A 22,340-nucleotide genomic window follows, 5' to 3' on the forward strand; every position below is an offset into this window, starting at 1 on the left:
TTTTATTCTGATGTGCAAGTATCATCATCACTGTGGGAGAAATGAAGAGGGGAAGCCAGGCCCTCAACTTGTGAGCTGCACAAAGTAAGTCAATCATCCCCATCAATGCCATTCATCAAGTTCACCAGCCACACGTTCCTCAAACTGAATTCTGCAAGGCTTTCCCAGGCATGCACAGAGCTCTGCCTATGGCAAAGTGTCAAAAGTATTACTCTAAGGAGATCTTTGTTTTGGAAACTTGCTTCTCAGCTACAGTTTGCTTCCTCTTTAACAATTTTAAAGCCAAGGAGTTTTCTTTAGTAGTTGCATTTGTTTTTAGTCTCTACTGCGTACTCAGCTGGGGAAGATAACAGCTTCATATTTAGGTTACCCATGAAAAAACATGTTTGGTGATTTCATCTTGATCCCCCCAGTGGGTAACCATCCAGATCACAAAGGGTGGGAGAAAAACCTGGCCCCACTAAGCAGATCTGGAAGATTATGGGGGGGGTTGTTTGGGGTTTTTTAATAAAATTGGAATATCTGGGTGTTTGCTACAGGCCAGCACTGAAGTGCAAGTTCCAGCCAACATTGCTTGGCCACAGTCCTTGCTTTTGTAAGAACTGACATTGACCTTTTCTCTTCAAAGGGTCGGAGTCATTTGTATGTATTACAAAACATAACAACACTTTGTCCTTGTACAGCAACTCTCATCACTACACTTTCCAAGTGTGGGCAGGTACTGAATAACTTTTACATTTGGTCCAAATTTACAGTGCTTCATCCATGCTTATTTCATAAGAATAAACAGTACAGAAAAACACATAAATGAGAAACAGTATTAAAAAATTATGAGCTGCTGCTGCCTTCATGCACGCTTAGAGGATTGTTTGCTTCTTTTCCCTCATTAGCTTGTTGCCCCCTTCTTTTTAACCTAATAACGACATTTTTGTACTAGAAAAAAAAACACATTTGAGAATCAATAATAATGCCAAAGGCAACTCTCAAGAAAAACATCATGGCAATTGTTTTTTGCATCTTCCTCAAGCCACCTTTTTAAAAATATGCCAGGCAAACCACATTTCCTCCACTTTAACATTATGGATGTACAAGATAGAAAAAACCCATCATTTTTCTGCCTGTGGTCATGTCACCTCCACATGGGATTGCACTGGATCTCATAGGTAAGAGGTTGAACAACACCCTTCTCCTTTAAGGAGTTCCCAGCATTTCCATCTTGGTCTTAACAATTACGTGCTGCAAGAGCTGTAATTTTATGAGTAAGATGTAAAACCCAAATCCTAACTGCTTATGGTTATGAATACACTCATTCCATGACACATCACATTTTTGAAGGTTTATTTCAGAGGATGGCTTCAGAGCATTCCCTTCCTGGTGTTGGTGAGAACAGCAGAACAGCGAAGTCACCCATGGTCCCTGCTGGGGACAAGACACCCAGAACTAATCACACAAGTACTCAGGCCACTGGGCACACACTGGGGCAAGAAGGAGTGTCGTCAGAGCACCTCAGAACACAATGCTTGCTCCTAGACAACGTCTCTGTATGGGTTTCACTGGGGTGAGCAACCAACTGCCCAAAAAAGCCATTTGCTGCTTCTTTGTCGACCATTTAAAACATTTTCTTGTCTTTACTCAAAACAGTCTAACAGCGGCTCATTTATGCTGACAGTGACAAGGAAACAAATTTTTCATTCATCCCTTTCAAAAGGCTCTAACAGAATGTATCATGAAAGAGCTCTGGGAATTATGTAAACTACAAGCCTACCAGAATTGTCAGGTAACATCACCTTTTCTCTAATGGCACCTCTCTTTAAGATGTGCTAGTGATCAGCCTTCCATCCCCCAGCTTTTTCTTAGCTCCCACACCACTTTGCTCTGGATTACAAACCACAGCAGTGTTTGCATAAACTCAGCATACTCCTCAGCAGCCTGGGACACTCACTGCAAGGTGATTTGGTGAATTAATAAGGAAATTATGAGATTATAAATTGAATTTCAAAGGAACTTTAGCTGTATCAGTTGTTAGTGTGCTTTCTAGTTTTATTGCTATGGACAGCTGAGAACTAAAAAAGCACACTAGTTTATGCTATGTAGTATCTGCAGACTGGTGCACACCACAGACTACCACTCAGAAATTTAGGGTTTAGTGCCTTAGCACATTTCTTATTAATAATGTTTATGATAGCATCATCATGAGGGAACAAGTATACATATCATATACAAGTATATGATCCTGCACTTAATTGATGTCATTACTCCTGCAGGCCACTGCAACCCAAATTATTTCCACTGTACGTTTCTCATTCCAATCAGATTATTTCTCTTCCTAAAAAGTTCATACAAACTGTTTCACTTGTCAGTGAAGCAAGTTCACAGTTTTTATTACATATTCACTCCCTTCCCATCTTCATGCTCCCAAAGAGGAGCTGACCACACTGCTATGAAGTAAGTTCATATGATCCAGCTGCCAGTGGTTCATCCTTGAAAATCTGTTATGAAGCAGGCAAGCAGACAAATCCTAACCAAATTTCCACTGATGATGCATGAATAACATTTTTCTCCGTCCAGATCAACAGAAGAAAATACTTTTATCCTTGTTTGCTCATAGATAGCTCTCAACTGTCACACAGTTAAGGTGTTAAACCAGAAGTGGGTAAAAAAAAAATATTCTCTACAAGATGTAGAATACTATGGTCACCCAGGACAGAAAACACCATTCAAATTATGAAATATTATGATATTACTATACAAAACTGGCCATGTGTTTGTATTACAGTTATTGGAAGCATAATTCACAGGGCTTTGCTGTGTGAACTCCTATGCAGTAGCTGTTGCATACGCATCTTCTCCTTTCCTCTAGGATACTCAAGGTGGAAATTAAGTGACTGCTTCTCCCATTCATGACCCATCCACTCAAAGGACAGTCTTATGATACCTTCCTGAAAGGATGAGTTTGCTCTTATAGTCATATGAAATTCAGTACCATAAATACTTCATTTATCAGGAGATTTTATTTGCCTTTTGAGAATCCCCCATATGGCAAAGATTCCTTTAGTCTAATTCTTGTTTACCCTAGCATGTTACTTCCAGTGACTTTGTTGCTTATCTCATCTGTATTATGATTTATGTTAACTCATTTCCTGTAAAAGCATACACTAATAAAATGAAAAAAATTGTGAAGAAAGAGCAGGCCAGCTTTGAATTGGCATGGGATACTTCATGAGTAACTAGGTTCAAATTACGGTTTCAATGAACCTTTAAGGCTCTGAAGGGCAATTTTCCCTTTTCCACAGTTCCCATAAGACTGTTTCATTGGTGCTGCTTCAATAAATCCCTGATGTAATAGATAACCTTGTACTAGAAAGGACCTAGGTCCTTTCTTTTAAAGAACACCTGCTGTTCATACTAAAGAAAGTAGGAACAAGTTTCATATCCATCCCAAATAATCTTCACAAACAGATGCTTAAAGAAGAAAAATCTGATAAATGGCCAGAAACATCACATGACATCAATTTGATAGCATTTTTACCTTTTAATAGTTCCCTGGAACACCTCTGCATGGTCTGGCTTGAGCCTGCAAACCACTGGGAATCCGCCATGGCTTGTACTTGCAAGAAGCCGAGCCAAGGAGGCAATGTTTTCCTTCAGGTGAAGGACTCTGACACCAGGCTCCATGACGTCGCTGGCAGAGAATAATTCCAGGTTCAACCTGAAAGACACAGAGCAGACAGCCAAAGGATTATTTAGTAAACAGGAAATAAGGCGCACTGTACCACGTTAGCGTTTGACGAGTTTATAATGTGTTAGTAAATTATTTCAAGATGGGAATCAATGTCCTTTATTTGCAAATGTAAAAAAAAAAAAAAAAAAAGGAAAAGTAATTACCCAATAAAACTGCTTATCAAGCACTGCCTTTCTTTGTGTGAGATACATGATAAATTCAACCATATGCCTGTCATGGTCATCCTAGACAGGATATCGTAAGACTCATTTATCAATTTGCATGACTTTTCACATTAAAAAAAGATTTTTAATCTGAGCTGAAATACTCTGGAATTCTGGCTGATATCAAATAGTTTAAAGTTAAGCACTTTGGGGAAATTCAGGCTTATGCTTATCATTGCAATAGGTTTTTTTGCAGCGGTAGCAGCTTGAAAGATATCCCCTTCAAAGATAGCTTATAAATCACATACAGATTTTCCAGTATTTTCCAACACTTTTCAGGTTCTAGGCAAAGTTTCAGGGAATATGAACATACAAAATTGAAAAACATGTGTATGCACTATTTCTGACAGTAGGATGAAATGAAAAATAAAGATACTTTCTGTAAAATTCATGAGTAATTTCTATGGAATTACAGTAGGCCAAATTCTTACAACTGAAGTCAATGAACTGCTCTAATTTTAAGTTTGTTTTCTATCTTTAAAAAATATATTAATTATTCTGACTATCATCTGGACACACCATAAGCCAGAATGTCCTGTTCAGACACAGGCTGACACCACAGACAGAGACAACAGGAGCATAAATTTGCCCACATCCTGTTTTACCAATGTACCTTTCATCCCTGCGGTAAAAGCAACTCCTTCCATATGCTGTTAATTATTGTCCTCCCTCCTAAGAGACATGAGGTTATTTTTTTTCATGCCAATTACTCTGATAGCTTGGGATGTGACCACCTGCCTAAGAGTAACTGATGTGAGAAGGCAATGCACTACATACATGGCACCCACACAGCTGTGAAACAAGTTTCTTCTTCTGAACTGGGATGGATTTAAATGAATCCTGAAAAGGAACAGTCTTACATGCGTCAAATCACGTCATACCCATCCCCAGTTATATGAAACAGACTGCAGGCAATGAAAATCCATTCCAAAAACCATCTTATTACAATCCACTCCAAAAACCATCTTATTACAGATCCACATTTCAAGGGACCAGAACACCAATTTATGCAAAAATGAACCTCTCTGAACTGCATTTTGCTTCTGAGTTAAAATGAGCAGTAGTTTACCTTGCAAATCAAAATGCCTGAGTGCAAAATTTAGCATCAGCTAGCGAAAACAAAACCTAAAAATCCCAAAGAGATGGATTTGTTCATTCTTAATCTCAATGACTGCTATCAGTTGATGCAATACAAGTGATGGAACTCAGTGGGAACCACAGATGCTGCTCAGGATGAGTTGCTGTCAGAACTGTACCACTGTGGCCGTTTGCTGTGTAAAACACTCCAGAAGAGGAATTTTATTTTTCTTAAATGAGTTCATCCTCTGCTTCTTTTCCATCTACATAGGCCAGGTAAAAATCTGTATTTGCCTGCCTTCAGCTTTGTCTAGAAATACTTACTCTGTATTACTATTAAAAGTATTGTACCTAGCACAATGAACACAAAGTGCAAGCATGATTAATGATAATAGCTACTTCCTGAATTACATGAAATATGTGCAAACCCCAAATGATTTTTAAATAAGAGTAATGTGAATAGTTGCATCCCAGCAGTTTCTAGAGTGTATTTCTTAGCAGCACATAGGTTTTCCATCTTCAGAACTTTAGTCTTGCTCTGTTGCACACAAAGCAAATGTTCCAACATTGTTGCAGAACTCCAGGAAATATACTTAGGTTTTGCTAAATCAGTCATTTGTATAAAAGCAAGGAATAGCTCATTATACAGTTCTGTGATCTTGGCTTTGTCTGGGATTATAAAGTGTCTGTATTGTCTACATCAGCTCTACACCTTGCATTATCATTGGCTAACTTTTTCAGATGTAAGGACACACTAAGGACTGCCGCTGATTAACTGCTTGTTGTCAGTGACATTTCCTTCAATGAGTCTTCTGTCTGCTGCTGTAAAGAGTAACCTTTGAAGGTGAAGGAGACAGCAGGTGAAAGAGTTGTTTTATGAAAGACTGTTACAAGGCCAAGGCATCTTTAAACAGAAATGGGTAAAGAAAGTCTTTACCAATATATTGCTTCTCAGAAAATCACCAAGACAACGTGGGGTTTCATCTATCTGATCATAAGAATGAAGGATCGTTCAAGTTGGAAGAGACCTCAGCAGTTCTCTAGTTCAACCTTCTGCTGAAGGTAGACTCAGCCATGAGCTCAAACCATGTCCTTGGGCCTTTCTTCAGATGGGTCTTAAAAACCTCCAAGGATGGAGGCTGCACAATCACCCTGGGCAGCCTGTGCCACTACCCCACTGTCCTTGTGGTGAAAAGGTATTTCCTCATATCCAGTACGAACATCTCTTGTTTCAACCTTTGCTTGTTGTTTCTTGTCCATCACGCACCATTGTGAAGATCATGGCTCCATCTTCTAAATAATCTCCAATAGTTATGGAGCGGGGGGTGACAGGGGACACACACTCTTTTAAGTGCCTCCAAAGCATCCTCATCTCCAGGCTGAACAAGCCGCAGTTCTGCAGCCTCACAGCACAAGTAGCCCAGCCCTGAACATTGCAGCTTGGCAACATCTGCAGTTCTGTTGCAAGTACACTCCGTTGTCTCCTCCATGTCATTTATGAAACTGTTAAACAGGCCGGGTCCAGGGATAGACCCTGTGGTGCTCTACTTGTTAGGCCTCCAAGCAGTGTATGATCCATTAACCACCACCCTCTAAGGCCAATCACCCAACCAGTTATTTTACCATCAGGTTGTTCAGCCTCTAAACTGTAACATCTTATCTTGGACATGAGAACATGGTGCAAGACACTGCCAAAAACGTTGCTAAAGTCAAAGTAAATGATATCCACTTCTCTCCCCTCATCCACAAAGCCACTCATTTCTGCATAGTGGGCAATCAGGTCAGTCAGCCATAGTATACCTTTGGTCAACCCATCCTGACTGTTCCTGATAACCATGTTCTCCTTCATGTGCCTAGAAATATATTCCAAGAGGACTCACTCCATGATTCTCCCAGGGACTGAAGTGAGGCTGACTGACCTGTAGTTTTCTAGGCTGAACTTTTGGTCTTTTCTGAACACAGGCACAATACTTGCCATTCTGCCATTACTGGGGATCTCCCCCAGTCTCCACAATCTTTCAAAAATCAAAGGCAGCAGCCTTGCAAATACATCATCCAGTTCTCTCAGCATCCTCAGATGCAGCCTATCTGGTCACATAGCCTTCTACTGCTGGTAGTTCTTGAATCTTTACACTAAATGCAGACACCTAGGAGTCCTTGTTAGTACACAGCAAAGCAAACAAAGCATTGAGTGTCTTACCTATGGCTGCTGTCACTAAATCATGTGTCCCACAACCTACCAGGGTCTCCTGGCACCCCTCCTTTTGTACAACAGGGGGGGTTCAGGCTATTGTTAAATGGGTGCTTAACATGCCTTTACGAGGATCAGCCTTCCCAGCAGCAGCAAAGATCCAAAGATGGCAAAGGAAACTCACAGAAGAGCCAGAAGGAGAGTACGGACAGTGAACAGAAGCCTGAAAACCAGTCCAGGCACCTACGTGCACATTAGCCCACCAACAGCTGTGCTAGCTGTCCAGGCCATGCTCACAGCCTCCCAGGTAGCATCATGCTGCTCACGGGCCAGTTAGACACCAAATGTACACCATACCCAGACATCAGCCCCTGCGGGCAGCGTCCCCACCATTCATGAATCCCTTCTCCTGCACAACTATAAGCCTGCCCAAATGCCTCCCAAGGATGCTTTGCTTAGCTGGTGAATGTTTATGCAACAAAGCCTTTGGTTTCACAATGCAATTTCAAGCAAGGACATTTCATTTACCATTTTGAAAATGCCTTTTTGAATGGAGTAACAAGAGGTACTTACATTTGGATTTTAGCAAGTAAATCTTTCTTACATGATTAGATTTACCTCAAGGAGAGACACAGAACTGCGGCCACACTACTAAAATAGATATAGTGTAAATTTTTCTTTTATAGGATATGTGAGAGTATTTTCTCCCAAAATGTAAATCACGATAGCAGCGTAATGTGTTAAAGTATTAAGGCTATTTCACCAACATTATGATATCCAAGTTTCAGGTTCCTTTCAAGAGCACATCCATAAGGCTGGATATAACATGGAATGAAAACAATCTGCCTTATGACCTAAATAAGACAGTCATTTGGTAAGAAGCCAATATCCCTGAATGGTAAACTGTCTTGAAATGATTCATGGAAATGTAGTTCAGACCCTGTTGCTATTAAATCCAATGGAAGTTTTCCCACTGAAATAAATTGTTACAGATCTAAGCATAATGGATCTAAGCATAACATGGAGGTTTCCTTAGACAACATGCAGTACAAGAGAACTTTTCTTCAAATAGGATTTACTCTATTTTATGCAAGTTTCAAATTATTAAAAGGACTTTAAGTGGGTGGGAGAGAAGCATAACCCTAACTCAAACAGACTGCAAGGACCAAGGTGCATGAGAACACAGGCAGTGCTGCTTGCTTGGATTTATTCACAGATTTGCCCTCATCTGTTTCAGCTGTCACTCCCATCCTCCTGTTTCTGCACTGAGAATGTTTACCCATTGACTCGCCACAGGCTGTCCTGCTCAGGACAGCCCTAGCTTTTATTTAGGCTTCTTGTAAACCATTATTTTATTGCCCTGACTGGCCACTGCATCTTGTATAAATAGTTCTCAAGAGGTTGTTTTGGGATTTGCTTAATGCTTGTGGTGATTTTTAGTCTGAGCATAGCTGGGACTCTGAACAATTGAGAGGGCGGGCTGGTTAGCTTAGGGGAACATCATCAGGTTGGAGGCCATCAAAATTACTTACCTATGTTATAAACATCAGCAAGTATTAGAGCTATTCAGTTCTAGTTTCTACTATTCATGCTTTTCTGAGACTAGGGCATTCTTTTTTTAAAATACATTTCATTTGGCCAGAAAAACTGAACAGATTTATTTCATAATTTTCATTCTAGTACAGAACCAGCTACACTGCTACGAAGACCTGTAACTGCTACTACATTATAAATACAGTTTACTTATACTAGCTTTCTTTTGCTCTGTCATCTTTAATTAAACCCCATTGTGAATAAACTCACAACATTGCAGGGAATTGCTTACATTTAAATACTAAACGTTTTTTTTCTTAAAAAGTTGTAAAAAAATATTTCTACATACTTGTCACAGGACCACAAATCTTCTTTTCAACAAGACATTTGGTAAAAGTGAACTATGAAAGTATTTGAAAGCAGTGGAAAGCAAACTTACCCAAAAGCTACATGCCAGTATTGATCTCACTATACTACAGAAATGTTAATCATGTGCAGATGACTGAATTCAGTAGTTTCAAAAGTGAATTCTGTGAAAAAAATGGTTCTTTAAGTATGTTCACAGAATACGACTGAGATCGATAACTGGAAGCAAAAAGCTCTATAAAACCTTCTTACGCTGGAAAAGGACACCACTTAAATTAATTTTAAAATTTATTTGCTCCACTCAGTGCTAACCCCTGAAATAGACATATTTAAACTGATTAAGGTCAAATTAAACCAATAAAATCACTGTGTGCATTGATGTAAGTGCTAGTGATACGCTTTTGTTTAATTAGATCTATTTAAAATCATTTTTCAGTGAAACTTTGCATGGCAGGCAAGTCCAACGACTCCTTGCTGTCTCTATTTTAGTTGAACACTAAACTGAGTGAGAAATTCTTCTAGTTAAATCAGGAGCCAGAAGTTTGGCAGAGTTCAGTCTCCGTTCAGTATATCTACAAATATTTACACTGACTGTAAGATGACAAGCTTCCCAGCATCCCCTGGTCCTGGCTCCCTCAATATTCTTAAACGAGAGGACATTTAGCTATTCAATCTAAAGTCCTTTTGATAGTACAGCACTTACTGTGAAATGTGTTGTTTGGGTTAGCTGAATGTCTCTGTCACTTATTTCCCAGAGAGGATTCGAAAGTTATATATGTTTAGCAACTACTGTATGCTAAAGACAAATGGATTTCCACAAGGTCTCATAATCTGCTGGGAAACTGTCTCTCTCTAATGCTTGAAAAATTGCAGAACAAAAAAGAAACTAAGGAAACAGATAAGAAAGCCTTTGCGTTTTGGAAGAGATGTTGGGGGTGGAGGGGAATGTTGAATGGGGTGTTTCTGCCAAGAGTTTGCTTTTCTGTTCCTTTATCCCTTATAAAGTTTTTCCCACCAGCACTGTCAGAAAAAAATACTACTAAAGTAGAAAAATAGCAGCTCCTACCCACTTTGCATAGATGTAGCTGTTTGTACAAGGGCATTTAGCTTTAAAAAAAATGAATTCGGTTGTGTATGAGACCTTGGGATAAGCAGGTAAACTATGATGTGAATGGATCTACATGCTGGAATTGCTCAAACAGCAGCTTAGAAACTACAGCCTCAGCTCACCACATGTGAAACCATAGATAAAAACTTAAAGGTCATAGTTCTTGACTTAGTTTTCACAGTGCAAGTCTAAAAACAAGTTTACTAGTTGTAACTAGCAGCCTGCTTTAGCCATGTCGGTATTAAGGGGAGTACAGGCATCTAAATAATTAGAGCTATTGACAGTGCCTGCTCACTACTTCCACCCAAACCTGAAGGCATCTAAACTCACTTGGTGTTTCTATTCAGAACCGTGCATTTCCCACATTCTTAGTAATGTGTGTGGAAATGTCTCAGTCCAAAAAAGCAGCTGTCTGGAATGCACCTGCTCTCAACTCTTACATGTATATCAACAGCACTGAGAGTCCAACACAAGGCACTGAACCACGGCCATTGAAGAGTGGCATCCAACAGACATGACCTATAGAAGACTACATTTAGTGGAAACATGAGCTATCTGAAATGGTTTTTCACTTCAGCCATGGGGGATCCAAACCCTCACCTGGGATCTCCAAGACACGGGGGATGCTGCAGCACCCAGGTTCTCGAGGGGCCAGGAGCAAACACCCTCCTGCCAAGCCTGCTCAGCTGAACAGTCAGGCAAGGACCCCTGCAAGCAACACCTAGCCACCTGTAGAGAGAATGTGTATGAATGTGTATAAATGTACATAGAGAGAAAGATCCAAAGATAGATTAGCTATCTTGATGTCTAATGTGTTAACCCTGGTGGACATGCTACGATTATTACTATTAATACATATTACTGTATGCAGAATTTGAATGATCCAGCTATCCTTATATTTTCCATATTATTATCTGAGCCTGTAGGAATCTTTTCCCTCACCCCCCAAAAAAAGTGTTAAGCTTGTGTTAAATCCATCTGCCCTGTCATTATAACCAACCAGAGGCAAAGAAAGTAATTTCTCAAAATGAAACCAGTACAAGCTATTTAAATTCAAATAAATGTTTCAAAACAAACTTGCATAGGAATGAAGTGAGAGAAGTAAGTAAATTGAACACTAAAATAAATAACCTCATGATCTTGCTTATAACCAAACAAACAGGAAAATGCATGTTCTCTGGATAGATTATTGCAAAGCAATTTTCAAGGGAAATTCAAAAAATACTAAGCTGGCTCCTGCAGTTTGAATGCAATGACATGATGAGTTTCTTGCAAACATATGCCAAAAAAACTAATCCAAACTGGAAAGAAGAGAGAAAAGCTCCTATGAGACAGTTTTTATAAAAGCTTCATTCAGGGCCTCCACCCTCATGTACTGTACCAGCCACCTTAGTTTTTCCTCTGCCCGGCCCAAGAAAGCACCAACTAGTATATTAAAAATGCTGGCTTTAAAATGTTTAGGGATGGACAGTGACAGCAATATACATTTTAATAATCAGATACAGATTATCAAATGACCCTTTAGTCAAAATAAGGTACAGAAATTTAGGTCTAACAGACTACAAAATGAGTAAACTGAATAATACAGATGGGGAAAAAAGTATGAAAAAGATTTCAAATTGCTCAGTCCCTCAGGCACTTTCGAGTGGAAAACTGTAGTCAGGTTATTAAAACACAACATTGAGTATCTCGAGATACAGATCATACCTCGTTCCCAGTCCAGTAAATAGAAGGTTTTGACACTTATAACCAGGACTTCAAGCAAAAGCACTTCTCCTTCCAGCTGTACAATCAACTTCCTTGGGAAAGTCATTCCTCAAACTTCATCATTCCTACTTCTAAAACAAAACTAGGCTGCTTCTTACACCACAAAGACATTGGGAACCACAATTATTTTTTTGTTAAAATACTGTAAGCTACAACTTTCTACATACGTTCACCAATTTATAAAAAACATTTCTTTAACTAACCCTCCTGCTCTCTAAGTACTATTCATGTGCAGCACATGTTTTTTCCTTGGTTATGACTTACAACAAGGATCCACTACTGCAAGTGGAGAATATGTGTGTATTTACATCCCAGTTTAAAATAAGAACATAAATGCTAGTATTACTCGTCTGGTCTTCCAGAAAATGAGTGGTGATCTCTGCACCTGACACTGTATTTGGAATAAAACACAGTCAACATATGCACTGAAAATTCTGGGAATGGATTTTTCTGTGTCTAAATTGCTTTCCCTCTCTCCTTCCTTAACCCCAACACCAGGACTCAGCTTCCTCAGGCTTTTTTCATCACTTTCATCTCCCACTCACCTACTGTCACAACTTCATGTACTGAATGGCAGCAGCTAATAAAACTATGCTCATCGCTTTACAGCTTTTCATAAAAGTACTCGATTCTGTGCCTTTTTTTCACCTTACTTCTGCTGCTTACTTGTGCTGTCTCTGTGTACACTCAGTGTACTGAAGAACAAGCCTCCCTTGTGATTGTGTGAAATAGCGTTTAACAGCTTCACAAAACTGATATTATTTCTAAAAAGGGTATTTCATTTCTCAAACATGCTGAAACTCATTAAAGTATTTTGTGCCATCTGTTTCCTCTTTGTAAATAAATAACTCTTTCCATCATGGCAACCACTATGACAAGCTACTAATATTTATGAGGATGTAGCAACTCTCACAGGAACATAAAAAGTGGCATATATGTGAACAGCAAAGAGAATACATTTCAGCTTAAGGTGAACTTGGAAGCAGTCCCTAGCACCAGAATGAAGATGATATTTTTACATGTAACTTGGGAACAGCAAAGTGTAACTCTTACATAAATGGATGTCTGCATTCCCATATCCAGCAAAGACCCCCAGGGGATGTCATCCCGCTTCGAGTCAGACCCACCATTTCTTGAATGAGTTCAAACAGTTGTTCAATGACATCTTCATGAGACCGGCCACTCTGCCGGCACAGCTGGCTTTCCGGGGAGGTTGGCTGGCTTTAAGTGGAAACTGTCAGTATCTGCCAAATGGTGGCCAGACACCAGAGCAGACTTAACCAATTAGTGAAATACCCCATCCGATGGCTGGGTGCGATTTCTCTGCATGTGTATGTTGCACACTCCACCTGCGTGCTACCACATCTGAAGGCTGCGGTGGTACCCATGCAGGCAGCCTGACCTCCCAGGTGAGCCAAAAGGGAGCCAGTCTCCTCTTCACCAGGCCAGCAGCAGCTGTTTCAAGTTTCCCACAGCTGAATGTCGCTGTGTGCATGTTTTACGTAAGGGCCTGTAGGAGCCGGAGGGGCTCGCTCACTGCCCACCAGTGAGCTGTGAAACACAGGTGATTAGTTCCAGATGCTGTTTCAGTGCCTTTCCTTCTGCGGAAAGTGTGCAGAAGTCACTTCTTTTGGTTTCACAGGACTCCCCAGAAATGGAAAACACACCAAAAGTCAGTATGGATTTTATCTTTCCCTCAACATCAGGCAGGCTGCAGTGGCAACTAAGATGTCTGCGGAAAGACTTCTCCATGAGCTGAAGGCTTCTGTCTGACATTCACTATATACCTTACAGTTGATTCATGATGGACCTTACAGCAAGAACTAGAACCTCATATTAAGTTCTTGTCCATTGTCACAGCATGCCCAATACTTGCAGCAGGTTTGCCAACCCCATGACAGTCCCATTCACACTCTAACAGGACCTCACTCTGGACAGGTAAGAGAAGCGGCTTGTGACAGAAACTAGGCAAACAGGATAGCTGCTTCAAAACTCATTATATTTGACCTACTGTTCATGTCTCCAAACTTCCTCCCTAAGATTTTAATCAACTGCACCAAAACAGTCTTCCAAACTTCTTATAAGTTTCTCTTAAAAATCTTGCTACAGGAAAGCCATTTTTCTCATTGCTTCTGAATTATAATAAAAGCAGATCGTAAGGCTGCATCTATCTGATCATTTACAGTACAACATTCACTTGTAAATTCAAAACATTTTCTTCCTTAGCACACTGTGATCTCAATCAGTATATAATCTTGATAGAACATGACATTTACATTTTGCATATTCAGGGGCAGGGGGGAATCCAGACTTAATTGTTCATGAAAAAAGGAGATGATAGAGAAGCTGAGCCTGCAGTTTTTAGACATATCAGGAAATATAATTTCTTAGGGCCTGAAACCATTCCAGTGCAAAACATTTTGGGCTGATGGAAAGGTAATTGTGCAAATATACAGGCTCTGTGTAAACACTAAAGTATCTACAAGATCCTTCAAGGATTTCAGTCAGACAGATTTTTGGCTCATCTTCACTATCCTTGTCATTATATTTTTCTTATTCATGCTTCTATTGTATATACTTGGTTATGAGGACTGCAGTAACTACCAATACACTTCCAAGTGCAGTAGGTCAGCAGTGAGCTTACACTCAGCCTCCAGCCCTCTCTATCAAAGGAGGGTGCTGCTGGCCGGGTCTCCATGAGCCCTCCTCTGCCAGCTCCATGTTTGCTCTTCATCCACTGTGCTGTGTAAGCCTGCAGTTCCTAACCTTGAGGGCACAGCACCAGCTCCAGCATTCATCCTGGACATTTTAGGAAAGGGAACGGCTAAGGGTGGGAAAGGTTTATTTTAGGTTGGAAGAAGGGTTATATCTGCTGGCATTTATTGCAGCATGGGAAGAGTAATTTGTTTTATTTGTTCAGACTCTGCTCTAAAAATAAACAGTAATGTAACCAGAATCGTGTGCATCTTTATATGGTTTTACCAATCTAAATAAATAAAGTAATTTTGATTCATGGTAGTAACTTTGTTAAATAGTCAAAATTTGAGCAGGTTGAAAACCATCTTCTAGAGTTCACAGTAAATTTTGCCTTTATATAAGCCCTTTCATTTAAGAACTTGACAATATTTGGCAAAGACAACAGATGCTGAAAGCCACATGAGGTGTATAAGGCCTATTTTCCCTTCTGCAACTGAGAAGATTGAAAAATAAATCGGTTTGGCCAAAGCAACATAAGGAAATGGGCCAGACACGAAAACAGAACAGTCTCTCCTCCTTGGTCTCCTGCTTACTTCCATATAGCCTTCCTCTTCCTGTCTCACCTGAATATTCATGTTTGCATGTGACTCTTTTTTCCTAAGAGACGTTATTCAAATTTGGACACTGAAATCACTTCATGCTAAATTTGAAATTTTTGGTGAAATTTAATGGTAAAAAAATCTGAGAAAACAGTGTCTTTGGTCACTGAAGATTAAGGCTGAGAAGGCCCATTAGGTCATTTTGTAGATCACTCAGTGTCACTGAGTCTTGTTTTTCCCCAAAAATCCTATAAAGATTTCCGATCTCCTGAAAACTGCACAGCTAAGTAGCCAAAGCTAAGAGGAAAAAAATGCATCAATATGTAGTATTAGGGTTAATATACAGCGATAATTTGGTCCAGCTGGAAGTTTACCTTCCATTCATGTTCAGATTGAGACAACCTCTTCACACAGATTCATGTGCACTGAGTCTTCACCTTTTCTTTAGGAGCAGTTCTGGATAATCTGGAGTTAAACACAGTCTGAAGGGTCAAGCCCAGTGAAGAAAACTAGTATGACCCTCTTGCCAGGATAAAAGGATTGTGAAGGGCGACAGGCTGGACTTGGCCACAGAGATCTACAGGAGCTGGTACAGGGGCAGAAGGGAGCAGTAAGTCCTTTCACCCATTCCACATGGGCACCACCAACCCCACACTGAAAACAAGGCAAGGCTACGCTGCTGTTCTGTGAACATAAAGTGACATCTGGCTCTGCCATAGTATTTTTGTTAGGGGGTCAATACCACTGTTTATGGCTCATACAGTTGCTTCTCAGGTAATGGGATCACACTAAAGTCAAAACCCAGAACAGGAGAATAGCAAAAAAGGGACTAAAACCAGTTCTTTGCCATGTTTGCTTAAGCTTGACATAGAGGCAACTTAAAGCCCAAATGTAATTTTAATAAATCTCGCCCACATCTCAACACCTTCCCTCCATCTTTTCTGTAGTAGCCAGGGTTCTCCTCAGACAAAGCATGGCCTTGTTACAGCAGCTCCCTTTTTCCTTTGTGCAGCCAGAACAGGATCCAGCTTCCACCGCAAACACTCTACAAAAGATGGGCTGGATGCCCTCTGATGCTAAAACACTGCCAAGTCCACCCCCTAATGATGCCTCTCAGGATGAAAGTGCCAAGCAGCCGTGAAACACACCAGCTTCTCAAAGAGGCAAGATGGGATGCACCATGTGCATCTTGGTGAGTTGTCTTTGAATGAACACTTGTGTCATTCACAGATGTGTAAGGAATCTCTTTAGTGCAGTAGTTGCTAGTCTAGGCCCAAACTAAAAGCACACCCCTCCCCTGCCAAAGTCCAGAGATCTTCAAAATCCAAAGACTCATCTAAAAAGTTTGCTAATTACCCCAAATTTTATAACAGGCCAAACCAGGACCTTGGATCCCAAATAACTCTCAAACTTGGGCTGGCTTAAATTCTCAATCCAACGTCTGCGGTGTGGGCTAAGGCAAAACTAGAAGAGAGAAAGAAAAAAAAATCAGCCTTGCTCCATGGATCTTTAATATAGGGCCACCTCTGATACACTTTAAAAAAATATAATGAGACCACTATAATATATATTCCAGCCAAAATTCTTGGCTCCCAAAACCAGCTTTATATGGTATGCAATACAGAAACACCCAGGAGACGCTATAAGAACTTTGACAAGGCTAATATTAAGCTAGAACAAAACAGAACTACTGGCACCAGCTCCACTCAACTCTTAAGTAAACTTGTCCCATTAAAAAGTAGCCTCTAAGATATTTTCTCTCTGAAGTGTATAGTAGCTTATAAAAAGCAGGAAGGGTTGCCAAGTCATAGATGTGTTCAAGTACTCCTTACCCTCATTAAAGAACATTCCCTGGCAGCCAGCAGCTTTGAGTGTTCCAGTGAACCAGATTTTATAAGGGGGGGTGTTTACAGTGGTGTGCAATGTATCTGGAAATTATGGTGCACCATAGCAGCCCTGTACTAGATACAGCTGTGTTTGGAGCCTTGTCACCCAGGGCACAGAATACAACAGGCAGGGTGATCAATGAGGTTCCAAGAAAATAACGAGTACTAAGAAAACAAATGTCAAGTCTCTCTGCTCCATAGGAATAAAAGCATCCAGAGATGCCAGTGCCTAAATACAAAATGGTTGTAAAATACCACTGAGGATCTAGGTCTCACTTCCACCAGTTTCATATATAACAGTATTTCAGAGATGTCTTCACAGTGAGCATGAACATAATTTTAGCTTCTTAATGGACCCACTGATTTCCACAGGAGTTAAGAATTAAATTCTTTTGTAGATCTGGACCTTAATGCCATCCCCCACCTTGTTCATGTAAAAGTTATTTTAGCTTCTCAGTTCAGTGTCTAACACATGTTCTTCCTGGGAACATTATTCAGGCCTGCAAGGGGAATGAACAAATGATTGAATACAGAAGGTCTTTGCATCCTTAACACCGATGAAGAACTGGGAAAGAGAAAATCTGCACTTTCTCTCTAACAGTATGAGTGCTGAGGACCTAAAAACAGGCATTCTCTCGAGTTTCTCATTTTTTCTCCCTGCTACCAACACAGGCACTGTTTTCCAAAGCCTTTTCAGTTTCAGTTGAAGAAGGATCCCAATTTATGTGGCATTTCTATGGCATTTAAGCAAGCTGTTAGTTATCCAAATCTTTCATTCTACATAACAAATACAATTTGTCACCTGTTTATAAACACATGCTAGCTACCAGTTCCTACACAGCTGACCCCTGTCCCTGTTATGATTTGGGGAATCCAGCAATCCAACGTTCATATATTTTGTGACCTTACAGAATAATTAAAATTGAACAAAGAGGATGTAGAACCTGCCACATATGTAACTGTGTCACCTACACTCTCCCAGGGCAGCAATAACATAGTTACAGACCCTCAGCAAGCTGACACAACTAGAGAAGGAGGATAGCTTGTGCAAAATAACATCTGGGTGTAGACATGTGAAGATAAAAATACTCCCAAAGTGTGGCAAAGTGGAACATAAATACAGCAGAGCCTCACATACTCTGGGTGGTCACTCTGAGATAAAAGGAAGACCGGAGAAGCAGATAGGCAGGCTCTCACAGCATCTTGTTAGCTGCAGGACCAGTCAGAGAGAAAACAAATGAGAAATCTAGGTCCACAGGGAAAACACATGGAAAGAAAAATCATGGCCAGGCACATTTCTGTAGAATTGTGACTCAAGTTTCAAGGACGCTCAAAAGTGATAAGGAAACAGAGAGAAACAAACATGTTCTGAGACTAATTTTTTTTGAACTGTCTTGTCTTAATCTGTGCATTTCTCATGATAGGTAAAGCAATAGGATCTTGGTTTGTGAATTCTTACAAAGACTGCATGTTAGGCTTCATAATTTGTTTCAATTATGACTTTTTTTACTCTAAGAGGCAGATTATAAATCCGGAGTTGCCTTCAGTCAATATTTAGGCTTTGGGATGCCTAAGCTATAAGACAGATCTCAGGATCAGTACAAATCCTGGAGGTCTGGATGGCTGAATGGTGAAGGTTAATTTGTTTGAGGGGATAACAAGGTAACAGAGCATCCAAGAAGTATGCTGGAGAGACCAAGACATGGTCTACTGCCATAGAATCATAGAACAGTTCAGGCTGGAAGGAACTTTTGATGATCATCTAGTTTCAACCGCCCTGTCATGGGCAGGAACATCTTTCATCTTTCCAAAGCCCCGCCCAACCTGGCCTTGAACACTTCCAGGGAGAGGGCATCCACAACTTCTCAGGACAACCTGTTCCAGTGTCTCACCATGCTCATAATAATAAATGTCTTCCTTATGTCCAATCTAAACCCCTCCTCTTTTAGTTTAAAACTGTTGCCCTTTGTCCTATCACTACAGGCCCTGGTAAAAAGTCTTTCTCCATCTTTCCTATAAGACCCCTTTAAGTATTGAAAAGCTGCAATAAGGACTCCCCAGAGCCTCCTCTTCTCCAGGCTGAACAACCACAGCTCTCAGCCTGTCCTCACGGAAGAGGTGTTCTCTGATCTTTTTCACAGCCCTCCTCTAGAACTGCTCCAACAGGTCCATGTCCTTCTTGTAATGAGGACCCAAAGGCTGGATACTGTGTTCCCAGCGGGTCTCACGAAAGCAGAGTAAAGGGAGAGAATCACCTTCTTCAGCCTAACGATCATACTTCTTTTCATGCAGCCCAGGATACAATTGGCCTTCTGGGCTGCAATTACACATTGGTAGCTCATATCTAATTTTTCGGCTACCAGTGTCCCCAGATCCACAGGGTTGCTCTCAAACTGTTCACTACCCTGTCTGTACTGATACTGGTGATTGCCTCAGTGCAGGACCTTGTTGAACTTCATGAGGTTAACAATGGCTCACTCCTCAAGCCTGTCAAAGTCCCTCTGGATGGCATCCTTTCCCTCAAGTGTATCAGCTGCACATCAGCTTTGTGTCATCCACAAACTTTCTGAGAGTACAATCCCACTATGTCATTAGTAAAGTTATTGAATAGTACCAGTCCCAATATGGACTCCTGAGAGACACCACTTGTTATTGATTTCCATTTGGATTGCAACCCTTTGGATGCAGCCACACAACTAATACCTTATCCATTGAATATTTCATCCATCAAACCTGTATCTCTCCAATTTAGCTGAAAAGATGTTGTATGGGACTGTATCAAAGGCCTTACAGAAGACCAAGTAGATGACATCCATAGCTCTTCCTTTGTCCACTGATGCAGTCACTCTATTGTAGAAGGCCACTAGATTAGTCAGGAATGATTTGCCCTTTATGAAGCCATATTGGCTGTCTTGAATCACCTCACTGTCTTCCAATGCCCTTGACATAGCTTCCAGAAGTATCTGTTCCATGATCTTACTGGGCACAAAGGTGAGGCTGACTGGTTGGTAGTTCCCAGAGTCCTCCTTTTTATCCTCTTTTAAAATGGTTGTGATGTTTCCCTTTTTCCAGTCACTGAGGATTTTACCTGACTGCCAAGACTTTTTAAATATGATGGAGAGCAGCTTAGCAACTACATCTGCCAGTTCAGATGTGTATCAGCCTATTCAGACTACGTCTAAGAGGATTTAGACTAAAACTTGGCAGCATGTAAAGTGTCTAGCTATAAAATCTTTCCCAAGTTGTGATACTATGTATTTTGCTTTAGAGTATCAGTATATTCTGTGACCAAGTTATCCAGAAACTTTCTTTAATGTTCCTGGAGAGGAAAGGGAAAGGAGTGGGAGGGAAATGAAATTTTATATATTTATATATGTCCTTTAAATGAATAGGACCAGGAAAGAGCTATAATTCTGTCTATGGACTTGTCATCTAACTGGAATACCATGGGAAACTTTATGACTTCTTCCCCTCTGTTTTATCTGCCATGGTACATATAGAAGTCATCCATAATGTCACAGATTGTTTTTATTTCCTCCTACCGCATTGCTGGCTCTTTTTCCTCTCATGTCAAATACTGTTAGATTATACCTAGTATTCAATGTGCCTGTTAAAAACTTTCAGATATGGCTACATTTGGAAGAAAGTTATAAAGTGTGGACAGAATGAGTTGTCAATATTTTATTCTTCTAAAGGTTCATTTGAAACTAAGAGATTGTCCAGCAGACCTCAGCACTGGGAGAAATGACAGCTAAAGTGTCCTGCAAATAGCCTCAGTTGTGGATATATACTACCCAAATATGTCTTAAGGGAATCAAAAAGTCTTTCTATAGTAAATAAATTAATTCATTTTTCCTTCTATTTCTTCATCACATTACCTAATTCATTTCTAGAGAATATCTTAAAGAATCAGAATTTCTGCTAAATATCTTAAAGAATCAGAATTTCTGCTAATTATCTTATAGAAGACAATAGTACAGAGTTCCTACTACCTGCAGATAAATGTAGGCCCAGCACTTACACTTAAGAGAGAAAATAGTTCTTATTACTGGTTATAAATGCCCATGAACAGACTGAAGTTTTGGATACTGGTTCACACACTGGAAGATATACAGGACAGGTTGAATTAACATAAGTTAAAAAATAAAAAAATAGCTTTTTTCCAAGCTATTTATTTATATTCTATAGTCAGTGGAGGCACTTCCAGAAGACAATTCATTTTACCTGCCTTAAATTGCTATTATTGGATGACAGGAATTGCTGCCTGAAAATTTACAACCTACGGTACCAAACACAGCGGAAGCCCAGACTAGTCATCTGGAAGTTGGGTAAAGCAAACTCCACCATAAGGAACTCAAGGTACTCTGTTGTTCCTCTGCTCTATGGCATCTGCTTACAAGAAACAGTCACAGCTGTCTGTGAAAATGTCCACTAGATTCTCAATGGGCATTATAGAACACTTACTGCTCTCAGGACTATGGTGACAGTGGTAATTCAGACCCCAACCTAAACTTGAAGAGAAAGGGAGTCTTCTTTTGTTCTATTTGTACAGCACATCACACTATGGGGATCAGGATCAGGGTCTCCTTTTACTCCTTTGTTTCTCCAAGCTCCAGGTCTCAGAGAACCCACACAGTCTCCACGCAGAAGATGACACAAAAAACTTATGGATCAGCAGTGTAAGAGACCTCACCGTTTTCTCCTGTGACAAACAAAAGGTTCCACATCCAAGTAGGGAATGCATTTCTGCTTCAGGAGGGAACTGTACAGGGATGCGTTGAACAAGTCACCAACTATCTTGGCCACCATGACAGCCAGCATTATCTGTAGCAAGGACTGGACATCATTTGTGATCTCTACCTAAGGAGAAAACAGAACAAAGGACTTGACATTTTTTTTCATATACCTGGAGACAATGGCAATGGTTGCACAGGACTACCTACTTCTTTCACGAGGGAATGGGAAGCAATTCAGTCTGCTAGAAGTGGAAGGGCACTCTCCCTCCTTTCCCAGGGAAGGATAATCAATCAACACTTCCGCCAGAGTCTTAGCTGATGCAGTGACAGCTCCCCCTCCTGTTCCTATCAGCCTGAAGCACTGCACTTACATTCAAACTCACATCTGATTCCCATATTTCAGGTGGCTTGTGATAATTTAGAAGTATCAGAGGA

General features: G+C 40.4%; 1 pseudogene; it reads right to left on the reverse strand.

Annotated features, from left to right (window-relative positions):
- The window catches only part of LOC141956875 (chloride channel protein C-like), a 79,576-nt pseudogene that overhangs the window by 13,396 nt on the left and 43,840 nt on the right, over positions 1 to 22,340 (reverse strand).

Source organism: Athene noctua, chromosome 2, assembly GCF_965140245.1.
Source record: "Athene noctua chromosome 2, bAthNoc1.hap1.1, whole genome shotgun sequence".
In the NCBI taxonomy this organism is placed as follows: domain Eukaryota; kingdom Metazoa; phylum Chordata; class Aves; order Strigiformes; family Strigidae; genus Athene; species Athene noctua.